The sequence below is a fragment of the Leiobunum rupestre genome, chromosome 4, assembly GCF_980474605.1.
Source record: "Leiobunum rupestre chromosome 4, qqLeiRupe1.1.hap1, whole genome shotgun sequence".
NCBI lineage: Eukaryota > Metazoa > Arthropoda > Arachnida > Opiliones > Sclerosomatidae > Leiobunum > Leiobunum rupestre.
The window spans coordinates 71060407-71083426 of record NC_143387.1 but is presented as its reverse complement, the minus strand read 5'-3'; positions in this window follow the sequence as shown (position 1 = coordinate 71083426).

Below are 23020 nucleotides of genomic sequence, written 5' to 3'. Positions count from 1 at the left end.
TGCTTTTAATGCCATTAATTCAGGATTGCAGGCGGCCACGTTACAACGCGTAAGAGGGTGGTGGCAAGCCCTTCGTGCCACGCAACCAACAGCTCCCTACACTAGGGGTGATGGGCGCTAGTTACGTTTTTTCGATGTAGTTTCTAATCCCTTTAAAAACAAATTATCACGCACTCATATATATTAGACCTAATGACTTAGAACTTCAACAAAAATGTGTGGTAATGGCTCAAAATACGCTGAAGATACGGAACTGATACACTTCTGGTGAAACCTAAATATAAATTTATGGTTATAGCTAATAACAGAATAATGTAATATATCTGTTACTTGAAAAATATTCTTTAAAAATGAAACATGTACCTTCTCAGTCAGTTGGAAATTGGAAATATTTCCTAAAGTTCCACCCCCTTCTCGACCCCCCTCTTACCATTCACATACAAAGACCCCCCCTTAAGAATTTCTGGCTACGCCACTGGTAATGCAATATACCAAAGCATCCTGCCCAAAGTGATAGTTACAAATATGCATGTTGAATGATCGTGAAAATAAAATAGTTTAAGAGGGAAATAATTCAAAGAAATCATGGGTCAACATCGCCAAGTGACTAGTAATATAGTGATAAGTGATAAATACAAATGTGTATGAGATAATCTATTCCTTATTGAAATGTTCTTATAAAGAGCTTCAAAGTTTAGAATAATTATTGAGCGAAATGATATCTTGGGGCAAAGAATTCCAGTCATTTATAACGTTGTGAGCAAATGAGTTAAGCTGAATGGTAGTATGAGCTCGGGGCTTATTCAATATTAAGGAATGAACTCTTGTAAGTGATCCAACAGTTACCGAGAAAAATTCGTTGAAATCCAGAAACAGGTAGCAAAGGCTGCAGGAAGGTTTTCAAATTTGGAGGCTAATTTTAAAACACGGTTCTGGGCCTTTTGAAGTTGCTAAGTGGGGGGTCCAGATAGGGGAACAATAATCGAAAATTGCGAGAACAAAAGTTCTTAATTATAAATCATATTTAAGCTAAAGTTTTAGAAACTCACTATAACAATGTTTCAAGCGAAAAATATTAGAAGTATTAGGTGATGGATACTTCTCCTTAAGAGATATTATATACTTATGATAATTGGCCGAGCGAAGGAAACTTTGCTAAAAGACTCAAAATTCATTTTGATTGAGTGCATGTGCTCGTACATAATAATTTTTTAAGACTAGCTTAGGAATGTTTAACATAGATTATTTGATATGGGGTGTTTTTTCGGAATATGATTTTTATATGGTTTTTAAACTTAAGGAAACTGGGATAATTTTGGGATTTCGAGGAAAAGCAACTTACAGGTATTGTAACTTTAATATAATAACTATTAACCTAAAACAGTTATTTTTTGAAGAATAGTCAGAGCAATGTGTGTTTTTAGTTTTACTAGTGCATTTAAACTCTAAACTAATATACCGATACAAATATGAAGATCATTTTAAATATTCAAATTGTTAATAGATGGCGCTAACAGTCTGAAACCTAATATTTTTAAATTAGATAGAATCAGTGATACTTATTATATTTAGTTACGCGTTTGTAAGCGGTATTTTTGTAATTAATTTTTAAAGTTTGAGTTTCTTCGCCTCAGAGCGACGTCAGCGCCATCTTCTGAAACAAGCTTCCTTTGAATCCCATCTGTAACCATGGCAATTCAGTCACCACTTGAAGTAGTTTGTTCCAGCAGCGCGCGTGCTAGTATTAGTTTTTGCGTCTTCCACCGAGTGGCTCTGCTGGTAGGGTATTCATATTAATAAAATGGCGCCTGTTTTAAAGCGATTTAGATTTATACCGAAACTTAAATAACTATTTTGCAGCATTTAAACGTTTTGGTGGATGTTTTTTATATTAACTATGGTCTTGGTCAAATTTTAAATCGCAATTTATACGTTAGAAACCAAATAATAATCAGCTAGGCACCACCTTTGGTCCAAGTCATTTAGGGACTTTTAATGCCATTAATTCAGGTGTCCGGTGTATACTGCGTAAGAGGGTGGTTGCAAGCTCTTAATGCCACGCGAACCAACAGCTCCCTACACCTTCAATTACCGTTAACCTCAACAGCTTTTTATGGATATTGGGTAAAGATTGGCGTTTCCCCTTTAAGAATTAGGAGTTTAATTTGAGGGTATCTGAAGGTATGAAAATATTTTTCAAGTATTGAGACTCTCGGGTCGTTCGGGCGCGAAGGTTTGTCCTAGGTCCATGCCATAGGCCGAAGGATTCGGGAAGTAACGTCGGGAGAAACGCGTTCGCCAGAATATCTGCTGCAACGCATTCCTTAGAGGAATGCCTATTCTTCTTATAAATAGTTGTAAATATTTGTTCATAGTTGTATATTCTTTTTGTAAATAAATCATATAGTCTTTAGTAAAAACATTCATGGGGATAATTACAGAGAATATACCTATTCCAAAAAAGAAAGAAGACTCAAACAAAAAATCGAATTTGGTCGCACCCAAGGTAAACTTTAATATCAATCGTAGTCCAATGCCAGTGGTCAATTTGTAAAGCGAGGAAACCATTGAAACGAAGCGCGAATGATAGCCCAGTTAATGGCATAGAGTGGACATCCTCTCATTTTCCAGCAAAAATGAGACACACTAATTCACACTAAAAACGCCATAGTTTCGACCAGTTGGAGCGTAGAGAGTTTGACCTATAAATGACAACTTTTTGAAAAACCCGACCAGCGGTTTTGTTCGTGGCGCCAAACCACCATATTTCCGTCGTCGATCCCATTTCATTCAAAATATTTCAAACCCCTGAAAAAAGGAGGCGTGTAGAATAGGGGAGAAAACACGGGTAAAACAAATACTCGGGTGTCTGTCGTGGAAACGAAAATTAAAAGTCCATTTAATTTAGGTCAGAGACTTTTCTATCTCACCATTGATTTCGGTATTATCTTTTATAGACTTTCGGTTTAGTCGTCCCACGGTCATTCCGTCCGTCCGTGCTATAATTGGCCTTTTTCAACGCGAGACCAGAAGGATGTCAGCGGCGTTATTTGTTTGATTGAAGACAATGCGATTCAATGTACGCGTTTTCACTTTCCAAACGTCTAGCGCCTTAATTGGCCGCCAACCTAAACACTAGCCTATTGGCCTATCGCGGTGAAATTTATGTACTAGGTACACGAACAATTCCCACCAGTACCTCTAAACTAGTTTGTAAACAGATTAAATACTACTTGAGCGCCAGTTAAAAGATTAGTAGGGTGACCGTTCAAAGACTAATGTTGTCACTGTTCAAAGACTAATTTTGTCACAGTTTAAAGACCAAGGTTGTCACCGTTCAAAGACTAATGTTGTCACTGTTCAAAGACTAATTTTGTCACAGTTTAAAGACCAAGGTTGTCACAGTTCGAAGACTAAGGTTGTCACAGTATAAAGACTAAGGTTGTCACAGTATAAAGACTAAGGTTGTATCAGTATAAAAACTGATGTTGTCACAGTTTAAAGACTAACGTCGTCACAATTTAGAGACTAGTGTCGTGACAGTTTAGAGACTAGTGTCGTGACAGTTTAGAGACTAGTGTCGTGACAGTTTAGAGACTAGTGTCGTGACAGTTTAGAGACTAGTGTCGTGACAGTTTAGAGACTAGTGTCGTGACAGTTTAGAGACTAGTGTCATGACAGAACTAGTCGAACACTCAGTTTAAAGAGTTATGTTGTCACACCACAGTTTAAAAACTAGTGTTAGAGAAGTCACAGCACTAATCAGACTAGTCGGGTGCCAGTTTAACAACCGTTTGAACCGCTTTGCAGACAATAAGCTAAATAAAGCACTTCAGCATTTAAGCATTTTTTTCCAGCGTTATCTTAAGAACAGCGCAAGCCCTCGACATGTGGTTTAGTGGGGCGTGGGGCATTATCTAACTCCTGCCCATACGTAAAAGCCGCTCTGAATCCGACTGCACCCAACTCTTTCATTTCCATATTTATTTTCCACAAGTAGTTTTGTTTTCAATCTCAACCCTCACCTCCCTTTCAGCTGTCACAGACTTCTTACTCGTCGAAGTGTCGTTCACATTGCAAATATCCAAGTTTCGATATGAAGTGGGACACCTACATTTTGACCCGCATATTAGACCAACAAGAGCAAACACTCCTGACCCATATCTAATTATCAATTTACTTCCGCCAAGTTTAGGTTATCTTTTGCTACTTTTCTATTCTGTCTTCCCAGGGCGAAAAACCATAGCATAAACTAATGGATTTCGGAATATTTCAATCCTTTGGAATTCAATGTTATTAAGCGTGTAGTAATAACATTTAGTAATGTTTAGTACTGTTTTCTACCAACAGATGACTTAAGTAATTATAAACATTATCTTCAACTTGACGAACCAACTCAAAACCATAACTTTCGACAATTTTAAAACCATTTTTTATGAGGATAGTGTACGATAAATTGTTGGAATTTATTTTATATTTTCAATGCAGGGGCGTATTAACCATTAGGCCTAGTAGGCACGTGCCTAGAGCGCCATTTTTCTAGGGGCGCCAAAACTGTGATAAAGCCCCACGGTCGAAATACGTGGGTTGTCCCTACTTAGCTAACCAACCCGTTAGACAATGCAAAGGGGCGGAAAATTATTCTGTGCCTAAAGGCGCCGAAAGGGTTAATCCGCCCCTGTTTCAATGGTTAATAATTTAAAATCTGTTCAAAATTATATTTCCAATTTAGAGCCTTAATTATTTTATAAAAAATGTTTTTATATTATTTAGTAAACTTTACTTAATTCACATGGTTCCTCTTAAAAGTCTAAATTGGATTGAAAAATGGTAAAAATATATGGTTTTGAGTTAGTTCGTCAAGTTTAAGATTTATGAAGAAATTAAAGAATACATTTCATAGTTTTATCTAAAAAAAGAATTACTCTACCATATCTGATTTATCGTAATATTAATTCAGTTCAGATAACGCAACTGCTATCTGAGAATCGGTTGGAAGGACCTTAAGGAATTGGGTCATAAATTCCCATTCCCATGATTTTCTATAACACGTTTCTTAAAATAATTTAAATAAAATTTGACAAATTGGAAAGCATTGTTTCACCTGTAAACCAATGTGAATCAAAATTCTACATTTATGGTACATACATTTTCCCAAAAACCGACCCAAGCGCTAGCCCTAAGCAGGCCTGACAAGTGAGGGGGGAGCCGGTACAAATTACCGGGGCCCGTACAAGCTTTGGGGCCCGCGTTTGAGCCCTTCTACTATACTTCTCCCGCGAAACATTGTTAATAAGAAAAATAAGGTAGCTCTTGGGGCCCGCTCTCGGCGGCCCTGGCCCTAAGCGTTTCTATAGAGTTTCTAAGCCATCTTAGCGAAGTCTTATCGAAAGTCGAAGGTTTTTTATATCCCATAGAACGCTCTATAAATATGTATATGGAAAATCGTTGGATTTTTCGAGGTTTTTTACAATGGCTAAAGAAAAATTATCCATTTTAATAGATGCTTTACATATTTTTGTCATTTTCTGTACCATTCTGCAGCGAAATGTTTCGTGAGGGAAGTTAAAACCATCGATAAGCTCCAGCTTATTAAGTAATAGTTTAAGCCGATTGTGCTTATCCGCAGCTTTAGTAACAATAGGGTACTTTAGGGACCTCGAAAACAAATAGATACTTCATGTTATTCTTTTATCAACTTTTATTTATTTTACCTAATATTTTAGGCTTAAAGTTTAGTTAATATTTAAAATTATTTCAAAACTTTTACGGTCGTTTTTAAATTTCATAGACCAAGGAAAATAACTTATGGAATTTTCTATATTTTTTACATTTATTTTTAAATTATAATAATCAGCTAGGCTAATACCTTAGGCCCAAGTCATCAAGCGACTTTTAATGCCATTTATTCAGGTGGCTGGGTTACAATGCGTAGGAGGGTGGTGGCAAGCCCTTCATGCCACGCGAGCCAACAGCTCCCCACAATAACTATTACCATTAAACTCAACAAGTTTTTATAAAAGGGGAAACTGACGAGCTCGGGGGAAAACCCAATGGGGAGATAACTTGCAAACTCAACGCAAAAGGCTGAAGGAGTGGTTCCGAGTTTTCCACCCAGTGCCACAAGCTGGGATCGAACCGGCCTCCTCTTACTGCGAGGCGAAAGGACTAACCACTCCGCTACCCCCACAGCAGACAAGCTTTCCACCAAGTTAAATTCGATGACGTTTTACAAAATCCTAAAATTCCTTGACTTTTTAGGTCTATTTTCATCTTCCCTGACTTTCCCATACAATTTTTAAGATAAATTCCGTCAGCCTTTTTACAGATTCTGAACAATAACTAACAGGTGGCAACCCCGTCTAACCACGACTTTTTAAAAAAATTACAAAAACACATAAAGCAGTAATTATTGAAAAAGGTGAACTCACCACGAAATAGACACGCCAAGTACTTGGAATTCAATCTATTTGGCCGAGTGGAATATACTTTGGTAAGGAGCGCGAAATACCCGCCTATGATATAATTTATGAATTCACCGAGTTAAAAAATATAGAACAACGGATACTTCCGACTAAAAGAGACTTAACTAGGCTAAAGACTGATTTCGGCGGGTACCAGCATTACTGGCCAACTAAAAGTTGAATAAACGTTGCCACTCGTAAAAAATTAACCCTACAAACGCGACAGCTATCTCGCAGAACCCGCTGCTCGGACCTCCGAATGAATTCTGAACCTCGGGGCACTCTTCGGCCGAGTATTAAACAGATTCGCGGTTGCACTTACACCTTTATCCGGATTACAATTACCGTACGACACGGGGGTAATAATAAAGTTAATCAACTATCATTGGAACGACTGAGTTGGGGGGCAGGAGGTAATGGGAGTCGGGTCCTTCGGGACATCCGTCTTCTTGTCGGTCAGTCGTCGTACGTCGTTGTGTATTTAATGACGGGGACTCCGCCTTATCGCCGCCCCGATTCGCAATATTCTCGACTCCGTTCAACAATAAAGGTTTTTCAGTCGACGGATATTTGGTGACTAATTTGCTTACTATGAAAAAGATTCGAATGCCAACCGGCGATGCGAATTCCGCCAAAGTGACAATTTTGCGGAGATCTGTTCGCTTCTGATTCTTCACTTCAGAAATAACCCTTTTTTCGCGATTTTATTGAAAAGGGGTTTTTTTGAATGGTTTGGGCTATTGGATTGAAATGTTATTGTGTTATTTGACCTATGTCGGTCATATTTCTCGAATGAGCTAAATGGAACTCGAATAGTAGGGGTTTTGTTGAGAATGGGATGAATAAAACTAGCAGGCCTTCAACCCAAAAATTAAAATACTATTAACGCGAGTGTCAACTCTATCAAAAACTTTAAAAAAACTCGGTGTTTCTTCCAACAATTCTAAGCCATAGATCTATTTAAAAAATAATAAACAATTAAGACTACCAAACGCGCAAATATAAATATTTGCTCGGGGTAATATGGCGGTGCCTAATATTTGGTTACACCAAAGAATTCGATCGAATACCAAACGAATCGAATAGACCTTGAAAATATTCGCGCGTATTCATTTTTTCCTGAACAAATAGTCGAATATTCGAAAAGGGTGCTAGAAACTATTTGGTATTTCAAAGAGTATGCAACACTGGTCGAAAAACTGCGAGGTATAGGCAAAATGATTGTTGACATCAAATAATTCGACCAAATATCAAATCAAATATTCAGTTCGGTCGAATCGAATACAAGTTAAAAAAAAATCGGTTTTCGATCAAATAATCAGTGTAGAATGTTTTTGACAATTTGCCTAATATATAGAATAGTTTGGCCAAATATCCACGAGGCGTTTTTCTAGAATCGTCGTTTTCCCGCCTAAATAAGAAAAATGGATCGCGTTATCTTTTAAGGTTCGATTCCAGCTTGTGGCACTGGGTGAAAACTAGGAGCCACTTCTTCTGTGTAGAGTTTGCAAGTTCTCTCCTGACTAGTTAAAGGAGTTTCCCCTTTCCATAAAACGCCAGGAGAATGCACCCCTCAGAAGTCGTGCATTTTCTTGCGTACATTTTTCATTGGTTAGACGCTTTAGCGCCTGCTGCCGTCGGAAGGGTAAAATTCTGAAATTTTCTTTCCCCCCTTTCCGTAAAACGTTCAGCGAAAAGGCTCGTCCAATGAAATTTGTACACATCACTGCGTTAGCGTGTTTAAAGGCTAGCTGCGTTCTCTTTGTGTTTGTTGCTTTTAGGGGTAGGGAGCTGTTGGCCTCCTACGCATTGTAACCCGGCCACCTGTTTAAGGCATTAAAAGTCGCTAGATGACTTGGGCCTAAGGTGGTGCCTTGAGTATTAGCCTAGCGATTATTTGATTATTAACTTAACCAACAAGAACCGTTTGTATGGCCAACACGCCCTATAAATATTTTCTCCATTCACACGGAGCAACTTGGTTTGTGGCCAACTTTGTTGATTGGTGTGAATAGGCGTTAAGAGGCAAAACATTTTCTAGTCTAGCAGTAGCCTCGACTAAATTAATTTTGAAAAGAACCCAGATTTGGTACCTATTTTGGAAATCAACGAGCTCATCGCTGATTCGTTCGATATCAATGTCCTCCCAGACGATGTCGTAGTACTTATTGACTCGATCAATTACTTCGTTGTAAAGACGATACAGCTTCTGGAGCAAATGAAGCTCTTTTTTCAGCTGGTGAAGGCGCGGGAAATCAGGAGCCACTCGACCGAACAGAGCCGCTCCTTCGCGATAGTTCAGATATTTCAACCATAACGCGTCGAAATTGTGCTAGATTGTTACGAGTTAAAAGCAAATATACTTCTGGATAATAGACCTTTCAATAAATTCCTCTTTGATTATGAAAGGACGAAGGTTTGTCAATTTGGTTTTTGAACTAGGGAGACTCGAAAAGACTTATCGGACAAACTCGCAAATCTAATTACCTTTAATAAATAAATAATTACCATTCGGGAACTGCCTACACCGAAACAAACATTTTGAGCGAAGCCATTAAAGGTTGGATATTAATGCTTTTACTTATACTAGCTGATTATTATTAAATAAGTGACGTCACAGTGTTTAAAAGCCTGACTGTGACATCTCCTATTGGCTATATTACGGAAATGATCGTTCAGAATTTAGAGAAAATAGAAAATTGTCGTTGACCTTGGAGGAAGCCTAGAAAAGTTGATACTAGACTAGTTGAAGGAATTAGAAGCTGATGTTAGAGATAACTTAACATTTTTATGTACAGAACTCAATAGTTTGATTGTTGTTATTTAGGCATTTCTCTTTAAGATAATAGCTATTAAATATAGTTATAAACACTAATATTAAATTATAATAATTACAGCGTGGTTAGGGGCTGTTCACAAATTACGTAACGCAGAAAAACCACTTTTTAGACTCCCCCCTCCCCCTCGTAACAAAAAGTAACAAATGGAAAGACCCCTCTTCTCAAATTACTTAACAAATATCGACCCCCCCCCTTATATTATTATAGTACGTAACAACTAATATGCTCGTAATAAAGTACAATAAGATCAGGTACTAAGTTTTATTGTTTGTAATTTAAACTTGAAATGACAACTGTATTTTTATGCAACACTTTATACCCACCCATGGGTTTTATTGTGGTGTCTTATCGGGGAACGCTTTTCCGTAAGCAGATATGAGGGACGTAAATAGAGCGCTTTTGTCCATTTTTAACAATGAAAAATCAATCTAAACTGAGGAAAAAATTTAAAACTTTAAAATTCACGTGGTAGATCCAGACTAATCGTTCTCGCACTTTTGTCCATCCCGAGCGGGGGAAAATAGGCGAAACTGTAGATCAAGGTCATATGAAATTCTTTTAAACGTGAGTAAACCAATGAAAATGCTTATGTTTTTAATATTTGATAATTACGAATGTTTCTGAAAGTTTTGAAAATTTTATTCTGCTTCTTTAGGACTGTTTTTCACCTTTCAAGCTAACCATTTCTTAAAATAATGGTAAGTAGTGTACTAAAACTATCTAAGAGCTTAAAAAGTCTAACTAAATAAATTGGTTAATAAGTGTTTAGTGGCGCATTTTTAAACATATCAGGTAGTAGATTTGAAAACCAAATAATTTGAAAGTTTGATATTTGGAAAAACTATTCTTTATTTGATCAAATAACCGGTACAGAATTTAACACTCCAAAGAATTGATCAAATTATTCGATATTTGAGATATTCGATGAGCTTACTAAGATATATTTGATATTCGATTCGGTACCCAAAAAAATGGTATTAGCACATATTATGTTTTCGTATTTTCTAAAACAGTAAAGTAAAACTAAAACTGTAAGACCAAGACAAAAACAAATAGGTTAAATTATTTGATATTCGAAATAGTATTTGGTATTTGATCAGTTAACTGATACTATCCAACCTATTCGACCAAAGTATTCGAAGTTTCAAATATTCGATTTTATATTTAACGTAACCAGAAAACTAATATTCAATATTAGATCCCCGAAAAACAATGCTATTTTCACACCTCTATGCGGTAATGATTGTCCCATGGGTGTCCTTTACACAAATATTTTAAAATACCCCAATCCCTATTGATGTATATAAAGTCTGTTAAGACTTGTTCTAAATATATTTGGCCACAGTTCGAATTTGATAATTCGAGATTCGTCAATAGCTAGAGCCGGTTCTGTTCTTGATATGCTCAATATTTTACTAAAATCTGAAATTTAATACGATTTATGGGAACACAATTTTTGAGAAACATTGTGTGATAAAACGATCGCCAACCGAGTTGCTCCTTGCAAGTGGAGAAAACATTTCTACAACTTATTGCCTACTGAAACGCTTTTTTTGCCCAAGTTTTAAAGAATGGCCAGTTTTTGTGTTCCAAATATTTTGGTTAAATTTCTTTCGATTGAGCAAAATTTAATGAATATAAAATAACTTTATTAATGTAAATTGAAGTATTTTGGTAGTAGTAGCATTTTTTTAAAGAATGACTGGTAATTTCTTTCCTCGGTTAACGCGCGAAATCTCAACAACTTTTCGTTGAGCTTCAGTTAATTTTAATAAAACTGCTGTTACCGAAAAGCAGGGTTGTTCAAAATGCATTTTAAAAATGCAAAATACCATTTCTCATTTTTAGTTAGAAAAAGTATTTTGCATTTCACATTTAAGTTATGGAGAAAGAATTTTCCATTTTGAGTTAGAAAAAGTATTTTGCATTTCACATTTAAGTTATGGAGAAAGAATTTTCCATTTTGAGTTAGAAAAAGTATTTTGCATTTCACATTTAAGTTATGGAGAAAGAATTTTCCATTTTGAGTTAGAAAAAGTATTTTGCATTTCACATTTAAGTTATGGAGAAAGAATTTTCCATTTTGAGTTAGAAAAAGTATTTTGCATTTCACATTTAAGTTATGGAGAAAGAATTTTCCATTTTGAGTTAGAAAAAGTATTTTGCATTTCACATTTAAGTTATGGAGAAAGAATTTTCCATTTTGAGTTAGAAAAAGTATTTTGCATTTCACATTTAAGTTATGGAGAAAGAATTTTCCATTTTGAGTTAGAAAAAGTATTTTGCATTTCACATTTAAGTTATGGAGAAAGAATTTTCCATTTTGAGTTAGAAAAAGTATTTTGCATTTCACATTTAAGTTATGGAGAAAGAATTTTCCATTTTGAGTTAGAAAAAGTATTTTGCATTTCACATTTAAGTTATGGAGAAAGAATTTTCCATTTTGAGTTAGAAAAAGTATTTTGCATTTCACATTTAAGTTATGGAGAAAGAATTTTCCATTTTGAGTTAGAAAAAGTATTTTGCATTTCACATTTAAGTTATGGAGAAAGAATTTTCCATTTTGAGTTAGAAAAAGTATTTTGCATTTCACATTTAAGTTATGGAGAAAGAATTTTCCATTTTGAGTTAGAAAAAGTATTTTGCATTTCACATTTAAGTTATGGAGAAAGAATTTTCCATTTTGAGTTAGAAAAAGTATTTTGCATTTCACATTTAAGTTATGGAGAAAGAATTTTCCATTTTGAGTTAGAAAAAGTATTTTGCATTTCACATTTAAGTTATGGAGAAAGAATTTTCCATTTTGAGTTAGAAAAAGTATTTTGCATTTCACATTTAAGTTATGGAGAAAGAATTTTCCATTTTGAGTTAGAAAAAGTATTTTGCATTTCACATTTAAGTTATGGAGAAAGAATTTTCCATTTTGAGTTAGAAAAAGTATTTTGCATTTCACATTTAAGTTATGGAGAAAGAATTTTCCATTTTGAGTTAGAAAAAGTATTTTGCATTTCACATTTAAGTTATGGAGAAAGAATTTTCCATTTTGAGTTAGAAAAAGTATTTTGCATTTCACATTTAAGTTATGGAGAAAGAATTTTCCATTTTGAGTTAGAAAAAGTATTTTGCATTTCACATTTTGCATTTGAGTTATGGAGAAAGAATTTTGCATTTGAGTTATGGATAAAGAATTTTGCATTTGAGTTATGGATAAAGAATTTTGCATTTTGAGCTATGGAGAAAGTATTTTGCATTTTACATTTTTCATTTGAGTTATGGAGAAAGAATTTTGCATTTTGCATTTTGGCTATGGAGAAAGTATTTTGCATTTGAGTTATGGAGAAAGTATTTTGCATTTTACATTTTGCATTTGAGTTATGGAGAAAGAATTTTGCATTTTGCATTTTGGCTATGGAGAAAGTATTTTGCATTTTACATTTTGCATTTGAGTTATGGAGAAAGTATTTTGCATTTTGCATTTGAGTTATGGAGAAAGTATTTTGCATTTTACATTTTGCATTTGAGTTATGGAGAAAGAATTTTGCATTTTGCATTTTGGCTATGGAGAAAGTATTTTGCATTTTACATTTTGCATTTGAGTTATGGAGAAAGTATTTTGCATTTTGCATTTGAGTTATGGAGAAAGTATTTTGCATTTTACATTTTGCATTTGAGTTATGGAGAAAGAATTTTGCATTTTGCATTTTGGCTATGGAGAAAGTATTTTGCATTTTACATTTTGCATTTGAGTTATGGAGAAAGTATTTTGCATTTTGCATTTGAGTTATGGAGAAAGTATTTTGCATTTTACATTTTGCATTTGAGTTATGGAGAAAGAATTTTGCATTTTGCATTTTGGCTATGGAGAAAGTATTTTGCATTTTACATTTTGCATTTGAGTTATGGAGAAAGTATTTTGCATTTTGCATTTGAGTTATGGAGAAAGTATTTTGCATTTTACATTTTGCATTTGAGTTATGGAGAAAGAATTTTGCATTTTGCATTTTGGCTATGGAGAAAGTATTTTGCATTTTACATTTTGCATTTGAGTTATGGAGAAAGTATTTTGCATTTTGCATTTGAGTTATGGAGAAAGTATTTTGCATTTTACATTTTGCATTTGAGTTATGGAGAAAGAATTTTGCATTTTGCATTTTGGCTATGGAGAAAGTATTTTGCATTTTACATTTTGCATTTGAGTTATGGAGAAAGTATTTTGCATTTTGCATTTGAGTTATGGAGAAAGTATTTTGCATTTTACATTTTGCATTTGAGTTATGGAGAAAGAATTTTGCATTTTGCATTTTGGCTATGGAGAAAGTATTTTGCATTTTACATTTTGCATTTGAGTTATGGAGAAAGTATTTTGCATTTTGCATTTGAGTTATGGAGAAAGTATTTTGCATTTTACATTTTGCATTTGAGTTATGGAGAAAGAATTTTGCATTTTGCATTTTGGCTATGGAGAAAGTATTTTGCATTTTACATTTTGCATTTGAGTTATGGAGAAAGTATTTTGCATTTTGCATTTGAGTTATGGAGAAAGTATTTTGCATTTTACATTTTGCATTTGAGTTATGGAGAAAGAATTTTGCATTTTGCATTTTGGCTATGGAGAAAGTATTTTGCATTTTACATTTTGCATTTGAGTTATGGAGAAAGTATTTTGCATTTTGCATTTGAGTTATGGAGAAAGTATTTTGCATTTTACATTTTGCATTTGAGTTATGGAGAAAGAATTTTGCATTTTGCATTTTGGCTATGGAGAAAGTATTTTGCATTTTACATTTTGCATTTGAGTTATGGAGAAAGTATTTTGCATTTTGCATTTGAGTTATGGAGAAAGTATTTTGCATTTTACATTTTGCATTTGAGTTATGGAGAAAGAATTTTGCATTTTGCATTTTGGCTATGGAGAAAGTATTTTGCATTTTACATTTTGCATTTGAGTTATGGAGAAAGTATTTTGCATTTTGCATTTGAGTTATGGAGAAAGTATTTTGCATTTTACATTTTGCATTTGAGTTATGGAGAAAGAATTTTGCATTTTGCATTTTGGCTATGGAGAAAGTATTTTGCATTTTACATTTTGCATTTGAGTTATGGAGAAAGTATTTTGCATTTTGCATTTGAGTTATGGAGAAAGTATTTTGCATTTTACATTTTGCATTTGAGTTATGGAGAAAGAATTTTGCATTTTGCATTTGAGTTATGGAGAAAGTATTTTGCATTTTACATTTTGCATTTGAGTTATGGAGAAAGAATTTTGCATTTTGCATTTTGGCTATGGAGAAAGTATTTTGCATTTTACATTTTGCATTTGAGTTATGGAGAAAGTATTTTGCATTTTGCATTTGAGTTATGGAGAAAGTATTTTGCATTTTACATTTTGCATTTGAGTTATGGAGAAAGAATTTTGCATTTTGCATTTTGGCTATGGAGAAAGTATTTTGCATTTTACATTTTGCATTTGAGTTATGGAGAAAGTATTTTGCATTTTGCATTTGAGTTATGGAGAAAGTATTTTGCATTTTACATTTTGCATTTGAGTTATGGAGAAAGTATTTTGCATTTTGCATTTGAGTTATGGAGAAAGTATTTTGCATTTTACATTTTGCATTTGAGTTATGGAGAAAGAATTTTGCATTTTGCATTTTGGCTATGGAGAAAGTATTTTGCATTTTACATTTTGCATTTGAGTTATGGAGAAAGTATTTTGCATTTTACATTTTGCATTTGAGTTATGGAGAAAGTATTTTGCATTTTACATTTTGCATTTGAGTTATGGAGAAAGTATTTTGCATTTTGCATTTGAGTTATGGAGAAAGTATTTTGCATTTTACATTTTGCATTTGAGTTATGGAGAAAGAATTTTGCATTTTGCATTTGAGTTATGGAGAAAGTATTTTGCATTTTACATTTTGCATTTGAGTTATGGAGAAAGAATTTTGCATTTTGCATTTTGGCTATGGAGAAAGTATTTTGCATTTTACATTTTGCATTTGAGTTATGGAGAAAGTATTTTGCATTTTGCATTTGAGTTATGGAGAAAGTATTTTGCATTTTACATTTTGCATTTGAGTTATGGAGAAAGAATTTTGCATTTTGCATTTTGGCTATGGAGAAAGTATTTTGCATTTTACATTTTGCATTTGAGTTATGGAGAAAGTATTTTGCATTTTGCATTTGAGTTATGGAGAAAGTATTTTGCATTTTACATTTTGCATTTGAGTTATGGAGAAAGAATTTTGCATTTTGCATTTTGGCTATGGAGAAAGTATTTTGCATTTTACATTTTGCATTTGAGTTATGGAGAAAGTATTTTGCATTTTGCATTTGAGTTATGGAGAAAGTATTTTGCATTTTACATTTTGCATTTGAGTTATGGAGAAAGAATTTTGCATTTTGCATTTTGGCTATGGAGAAAGTATTTTGCATTTTACATTTTGCATTTGAGTTATGGAGAAAGTATTTTGCATTTTGCATTTGAGTTATGGAGAAAGTATTTTGCATTTTACATTTTGCATTTGAGTTATGGAGAAAGAATTTTGCATTTTGCATTTTGGCTATGGAGAAAGTATTTTGCATTTTACATTTTGCATTTGAGTTATGGAGAAAGTATTTTGCATTTTGCATTTGAGTTATGGAGAAAGTATTTTGCATTTTACATTTTGCATTTGAGTTATGGAGAAAGAATTTTGCATTTTGCATTTTGGCTATGGAGAAAGTATTTTGCATTTTACATTTTGCATTTGAGTTATGGAGAAAGTATTTTGCATTTTGCATTTGAGTTATGGAGAAAGTATTTTGCATTTTACATTTTGCATTTGAGTTATGGAGAAAGAATTTTGCATTTTGCATTTTGGCTATGGAGAAAGTATTTTGCATTTTACATTTTGCATTTGAGTTATGGAGAAAGTATTTTGCATTTTGCATTTGAGTTATGGAGAAAGTATTTTGCATTTTACATTTTGCATTTGAGTTATGGAGAAAGAATTTTGCATTTTGCATTTTGGCTATGGAGAAAGTATTTTGCATTTTACATTTTGCATTTGAGTTATGGAGAAAGTATTTTGCATTTTGCATTTGAGTTATGGAGAAAGTATTTTGCATTTTACATTTTGCATTTGAGTTATGGAGAAAGAATTTTGCATTTTGCATTTTGGCTATGGAGAAAGTATTTTGCATTTTACATTTTGCATTTGAGTTATGGAGAAAGTATTTTGCATTTTGCATTTGAGTTATGGAGAAAGTATTTTGCATTTTACATTTTGCATTTGAGTTATGGAGAAAGAATTTTGCATTTTGCATTTTGGCTATGGAGAAAGTATTTTGCATTTTACATTTTGCATTTGAGTTATGGAGAAAGTATTTTGCATTTTACATTTTGCATTTGAGTTATGGAGAAAGTATTTTGCATTTTGCATTTGAGTTATGGAGAAAGTATTTTGCATTTTACATTTTGCATTTGAGTTATGGAGAAAGAATTTTGCATTTTGCATTTTGGCTATGGAGAAAGTATTTTGCATTTTACATTTTGCATTTGAGTTATGGAGAAAGTATTTTGCATTTTGCATTTGAGTTATGGAGAAAGTATTTTGCATTTTACATTTTGCATTTGAGTTATGGAGAAAGAATTTTGCATTTTGCATTTTGGCTATGGAGAAAGTATTTTGCATTTTACATTTTGCATTTGAGTTATGGAGAAAGTATTTTGCATTTTGCATTTGAGTTATGGAGAAAGTATTTTGCATTTTACATTTTGCATTTGAGTTATGGAGAAAGAATTTTGCATTTTGCATTTTGGCTATGGAGAAAGTATTTTGCATTTTACATTTTGCATTTGAGTTATGGAGAAAGTATTTTGCATTTTGCATTTGAGTTATGGAGAAAGTATTTTGCATTTTACATTTTGCATTTGAGTTATGGAGAAAGAATTTTGCATTTTGCATTTTGGCTATGGAGAAAGTATTTTGCATTTTACATTTTGCATTTGAGTTATGGAGAAAGTATTTTGCATTTTGCATTTGAGTTATGGAGAAAGTATTTTGCATTTTACATTTTGCATTTGAGTTATGGAGAAAGAATTTTGCATTTTGCATTTTGGCTATGGAGAAAGTATTTTGCATTTTACATTTTGCATTTGAGTTATGGAGAAAGTATTTTGCATTTTGCATTTGAGTTATGGAGAAAGTATTTTGCATTTTACATTTTGCATTTGAGTTATGGAGAAAGAATTTTGCATTTTGCATTTTGGCTATGGAGAAAGTATTTTGCATTTTACATTTTGCATTTGAGTTATGGAGAAAGTATTTTGCATTTTGCATTTGAGTTATGGAGAAAGTATTTTGCATTTTACATTTTGCATTTGAGTTATGGAGAAAGAATTTTGCATTTTGCATTTTGGCTATGGAGAAAGTATTTTGCATTTTACATTTTGCATTTGAGTTATGGAGAAAGTATTTTGCATTTTGCATTTGAGTTATGGAGAAAGTATTTTGCATTTTACATTTTGCATTTGAGTTATGGAGAAAGAATTTTGCATTTTGCATTTGAGTTATGGAGAAAGTATTTTGCATTTTACATTTTGCATTTGAGTTATGGAGAAAGAATTTTGCATTTTGCATTTTGGCTATGGAGAAAGTATTTTGCATTTTACATTTTGCATTTGAGTTATGGAGAAAGTATTTTGCATTTTGCATTTGAGTTATGGAGAAAGTATTTTGCATTTTACATTTTGCATTTGAGTTATGGAGAAAGAATTTTGCATTTTGCATTTTGGCTATGGAGAAAGTATTTTGCATTTTACATTTTGCATTTGAGTTATGGAGAAAGTATTTTGCATTTTGCATTTGAGTTATGGAGAAAGTATTTTGCATTTTACATTTTGCATTTGAGTTATGGAGAAAGAATTTTGCATTTTGCATTTTGGCTATGGAGAAAGTATTTTGCATTTTACATTTTGCATTTGAGTTATGGAGAAAGTATTTTGCATTTTGCATTTGAGTTATGGAGAAAGTATTTTGCATTTTACATTTTGCATTTGAGTTATGGAGAAAGAATTTTGCATTTTGCATTTTGGCTATGGAGAAAGTATTTTGCATTTTACATTTTGCATTTGAGTTATGGAGAAAGTATTTTGCATTTTGCATTTGAGTTATGGAGAAAGTATTTTGCATTTTACATTTTGCATTTGAGTTATGGAGAAAGAATTTTGCATTTTGCATTTGAGTTATGGAGAAAGTATTTTGCATTTTACATTTTGCATTTGAGTTATGGAGAAAGAATTTTGCATTTTGCATTTTGGCTATGGAGAAAGTATTTTGCATTTTACATTTTGCATTTGAGTTATGGAAAAAGTATTTTGCATTTTGCATTTGAGTTATGGAGAAAGTATTTTGCATTTTACATTTTGCATTTGAGTTATGGAGAAAGAATTTTGCATTTTGCATTTTGGCTATGGAGAAAGTATTTTGCATTTTACATTTTGCATTTGAGTTATGGAGAAAGTATTTTGCATTTTGCATTTGAGTTATGGAGAAAGTATTTTGCATTTTACATTTTGCATTTGAGTTATGGAGAAAGAATTTTGCATTTTGCATTTTGGCTATGGAGAAAGTATTTTGCATTTTACATTTTGCATTTGAGTTATGGAGAAAGTATTTTGCATTTTGCATTTGAGTTATGGAGAAAGTATTTTGCATTTTACATTTTGCATTTGAGTTATGGAGAAAGAATTTTGCATTTTGCATTTTGGCTATGGAGAAAGTATTTTGCATTTTACATTTTGCATTTGAGTTATGGAGAAAGTATTTTGCATTTTGCATTTGAGTTATGGAGAAAGTATTTTGCATTTTACATTTTGCATTTGAGTTATGGAGAAAGAATTTTGCATTTTGCATTTTGGCTATGGAGAAAGTATTTTGCATTTTACATTTTGCATTTGAGTTATGGAGAAAGTATTTTGCATTTTGCATTTGAGTTATGGAGAAAGTATTTTGCATTTTACATTTTGCATTTGAGTTATGGAGAAAGAATTTTGCATTTTGCATTTTGGCTATGGAGAAAGTATTTTGCATTTTACATTTTGCATTTGAGTTATGGAGAAAGTATTTTGCATTTTGCATTTGAGTTATGGAGAAAGTATTTTGCATTTTACATTTTGCATTTGAGTTATGGAGAAAGAATTTTGCATTTTGCATTTTGGCTATGGAGAAAGTATTTTGCATTTTACATTTTGCATTTGAGTTATGGAGAAAGTATTTTGCATTTTGCATTTGAGTTATGGAGAAAGTATTTTGCATTTTACATTTTGCATTTGAGTTATGGAGAAAGAATTTTGCATTTTGCATTTTGGCTATGGAGAAAGTATTTTGCATTTTACATTTTGCATTTGAGTTATGGAGAAAGTATTTTGCATTTTGCATTTGAGTTATGGAGAAAGTATTTTGCATTTTACATTTTGCATTTGAGTTATGGAGAAAGAATTTTGCATTTTGCATTTTGGCTATGGAGAAAGTATTTTGCATTTTACATTTTGCATTTGAGTTATGGAGAAAGAATTTTGCATTTTGCATTTTGGCTATGGAGAAAGTATTTTGCATTTTACATTTTGCATTTGAGTTATGGAGAAAGTATTTTGCATTTTGCATTTGAGTTATGGAGAAAGTATTTTGCATTTTACATTTTGCATTTGAGTTATGGAGAAAGAATTTTGCATTTTGCATTTTGGCTATGGAGAAAGTATTTTGCATTTTACATTTTGCATTTGAGTTATGGAGAAAGAATTTTGCATTTTGCATTTTGGCTATGGAGAAAGTATTTTGCATTTTACATTTTGCATTTGAGTTATGGAGAAAGTATTTTGCATTTTGCATTTGAGTTATGGAGAAAGTATTTTGCATTTTACATTTTGCATTTGAGTTATGGAGAAAGAATTTTGCATTTTGCATTTTGGCTATGGAGAAAGTATTTTGCATTTTACATTTTGCATTTGAGTTATGGAGAAAGAATTTTGCATTTTGCATTTTGGCTATGGAGAAAGTATTTTGCATTTTACATTTTGCATTTGAGTTATGGAGAAAGTATTTTGCATTTTGCATTTGAGTTATGGAGAAAGTATTTTGCATTTTGCATTTGAGTTATGGAGAAAGTATTTTGCATTTTACATTTTGCATTTGAGTTATGGAGAAAGAATTTTGCATTTTGCATTTTGGCTATGGAGAAAGTATTTTGCATTTTACATTTTGCATTTGAGTTATGGAGAAAGTATTTTGCATTTTGCATTTGAGTTATGGAGAAAGTATTTTGCATTTTACATTTTGCATTTGAGTTATGGAGAAAGAATTTTGCATTTTGCATTTTGGCTATGGAGAAAGTATTTTGCATTTTACATTTTGCATTTGAGTTATGGAGAAAGAATTTTGCATTTTGCATTTTGGCTATGGAGAAAGTATTTTGCATTTTACATTTTGCATTTGAGTTATGGAGAAAGTATTTTGCATTTTGCATTTGAGTTATGGAGAAAGTATTTTGCATTTTACATTTTGCATTTGAGTTATGGAGAAAGAATTTTGCATTTTGCATTTTGGCTATGGAGAAAGTATTTTGCATTTTACATTTTGCATTTGAGTTATGGAGAAAGTATTTTGCATTTTGCATTTGAGTTATGGAGAAAGTATTTTGCATTTTACATTTTGCATTTGAGTTATGGAGAAAGAATTTTGCATTTTGCATTTTGGCTATGGAGAAAGTATTTTGCATTTTACATTTTGCATTTGAGTTATGGAGAAAGTATTTTGCATTTTGCATTTGAGTTATGGAGAAAGTATTTTGCATTTTACATTTTGCATTTGAGTTATGGAGAAAGAATTTTGCATTTTGCATTTTGGCTATGGAGAAAGTATTTTGCATTTTACATTTTGCATTTGAGTTATGGAGAAAGTATTTTGCATTTTGCATTTGAGTTATGGAGAAAGTATTTTGCATTTTACATTTTGCATTTGAGTTATGGAGAAAGAATTTTGCATTTTGCATTTTGGCTATGGAGAAAGTATTTTGCATTTTACATTTTGCATTTGAGTTATGGAGAAAGTATTTTGCATTTTGCATTTGAGTTATGGAGAAAGTATTTTGCATTTTACATTTTGCATTTGAGTTATGGAGAAAGAATTTTGCATTTTGCATTTTGGCTATGGAGAAAGTATTTTGCATTTTACATTTTGCATTTGAGTTATGGAGAAAGAATTTTGCATTTTGCATTTTGGCTATGGAGAAAGTATTTTGCATTTTACATTTTGCATTTGAGTTATGGAGAAAGTATTTTGCATTTTGCATTTGAGTTATGGAGAAAGTATTTTGCATTTTACATTTTGCATTTGAGTTATGGAGAAAGAATTTTGCATTTTGCATTTTGGCTATGGAGAAAGTATTTTGCATTTTACATTTTGCATTTGAGTTATGGAGAAAATATTTTGCATTTTGCATTTGAGTTATGGAGAAAGTATTTTGCATTTTACATTTTGCATTTGAGTTATGGAGAAAGAATTTTGCATTTTGCATTTTGGCTATGGAGAAAGTATTTTGCATTTTACATTTTGCATTTGAGTTATGGAGAAAGTATTTTGCATTTTGCATTTGAGTTATGGAGAAAGTATTTTGCATTTTACATTTTGCATTTGAGTTATGGAGAAAGAATTTTGCATTTTGCATTTTGGCTATGGAGAAAGTATTTTGCATTTTACATTTTGCATTTGAGTTATGGAGAAAGAATTTTGCATTTTGCATTTTGGCTATGGAGAAAGTATTTTGCATTTTACATTTTGCATTTGAGTTATGGAGAAAGTATTTTGCATTTTGCATTTGAGTTATGGAGAAAGTATTTTGCATTTTACATTTTGCATTTGAGTTATGGAGAAAGAATTTTGCATTTTGCATTTTGGCTATGGAGAAAGTATTTTGCATTTTACATTTTGCATTTGAGTTATGGAGAAAGTATTTTGCATTTTGCATTTGAGTTATGGAGAAAGTATTTTGCATTTTACATTTTGCATTTGAGTTATGGAGAAAGAATTTTGCATTTTGCATTTTGGCTATGGAGAAAGTATTTTGCATTTTACATTTTGCATTTGAGTTATGGAGAAAGTATTTTGCATTTTGCATTTGAGTTATGGAGAAAGTATTTTGCATTTTACATTTTGCATTTGAGTTATGGAGAAAGAATTTTGCATTTTGCATTTTGGCTATGGAGAAAGTATTTTGCATTTTACATTTTGCATTTGAGTTATGGAGAAAGAATTTTGCATTTTGCATTTTGGCTATGGAGAAAGTATTTTGCATTTTACATTTTGCATTTGAGTTATGGAGAAAGTATTTTGCATTTTGCATTTGAGTTATGGAGAAAGTATTTTGCATTTTACATTTTGCATTTGAGTTATGGAGAAAGAATTTTGCATTTTGCATTTTGGCTATGGAGAAAGTATTTTGCATTTTACATTTTGCATTTGAGTTATGGAGAAAGAATTTTGCATTTTGCATTTTGGCTATGGAGAAAGTATTTTGCATTTTACATTTTGCATTTGAGTTATGGAGAAAGTATTTTGCATTTTGCATTTGAGTTATGGAGAAAGTATTTTGCATTTTACATTTTGCATTTGAGTTATGGAGAAAGAATTTTGCATTTTGCATTTTGGCTATGGAGAAAGTATTTTGCATTTTACA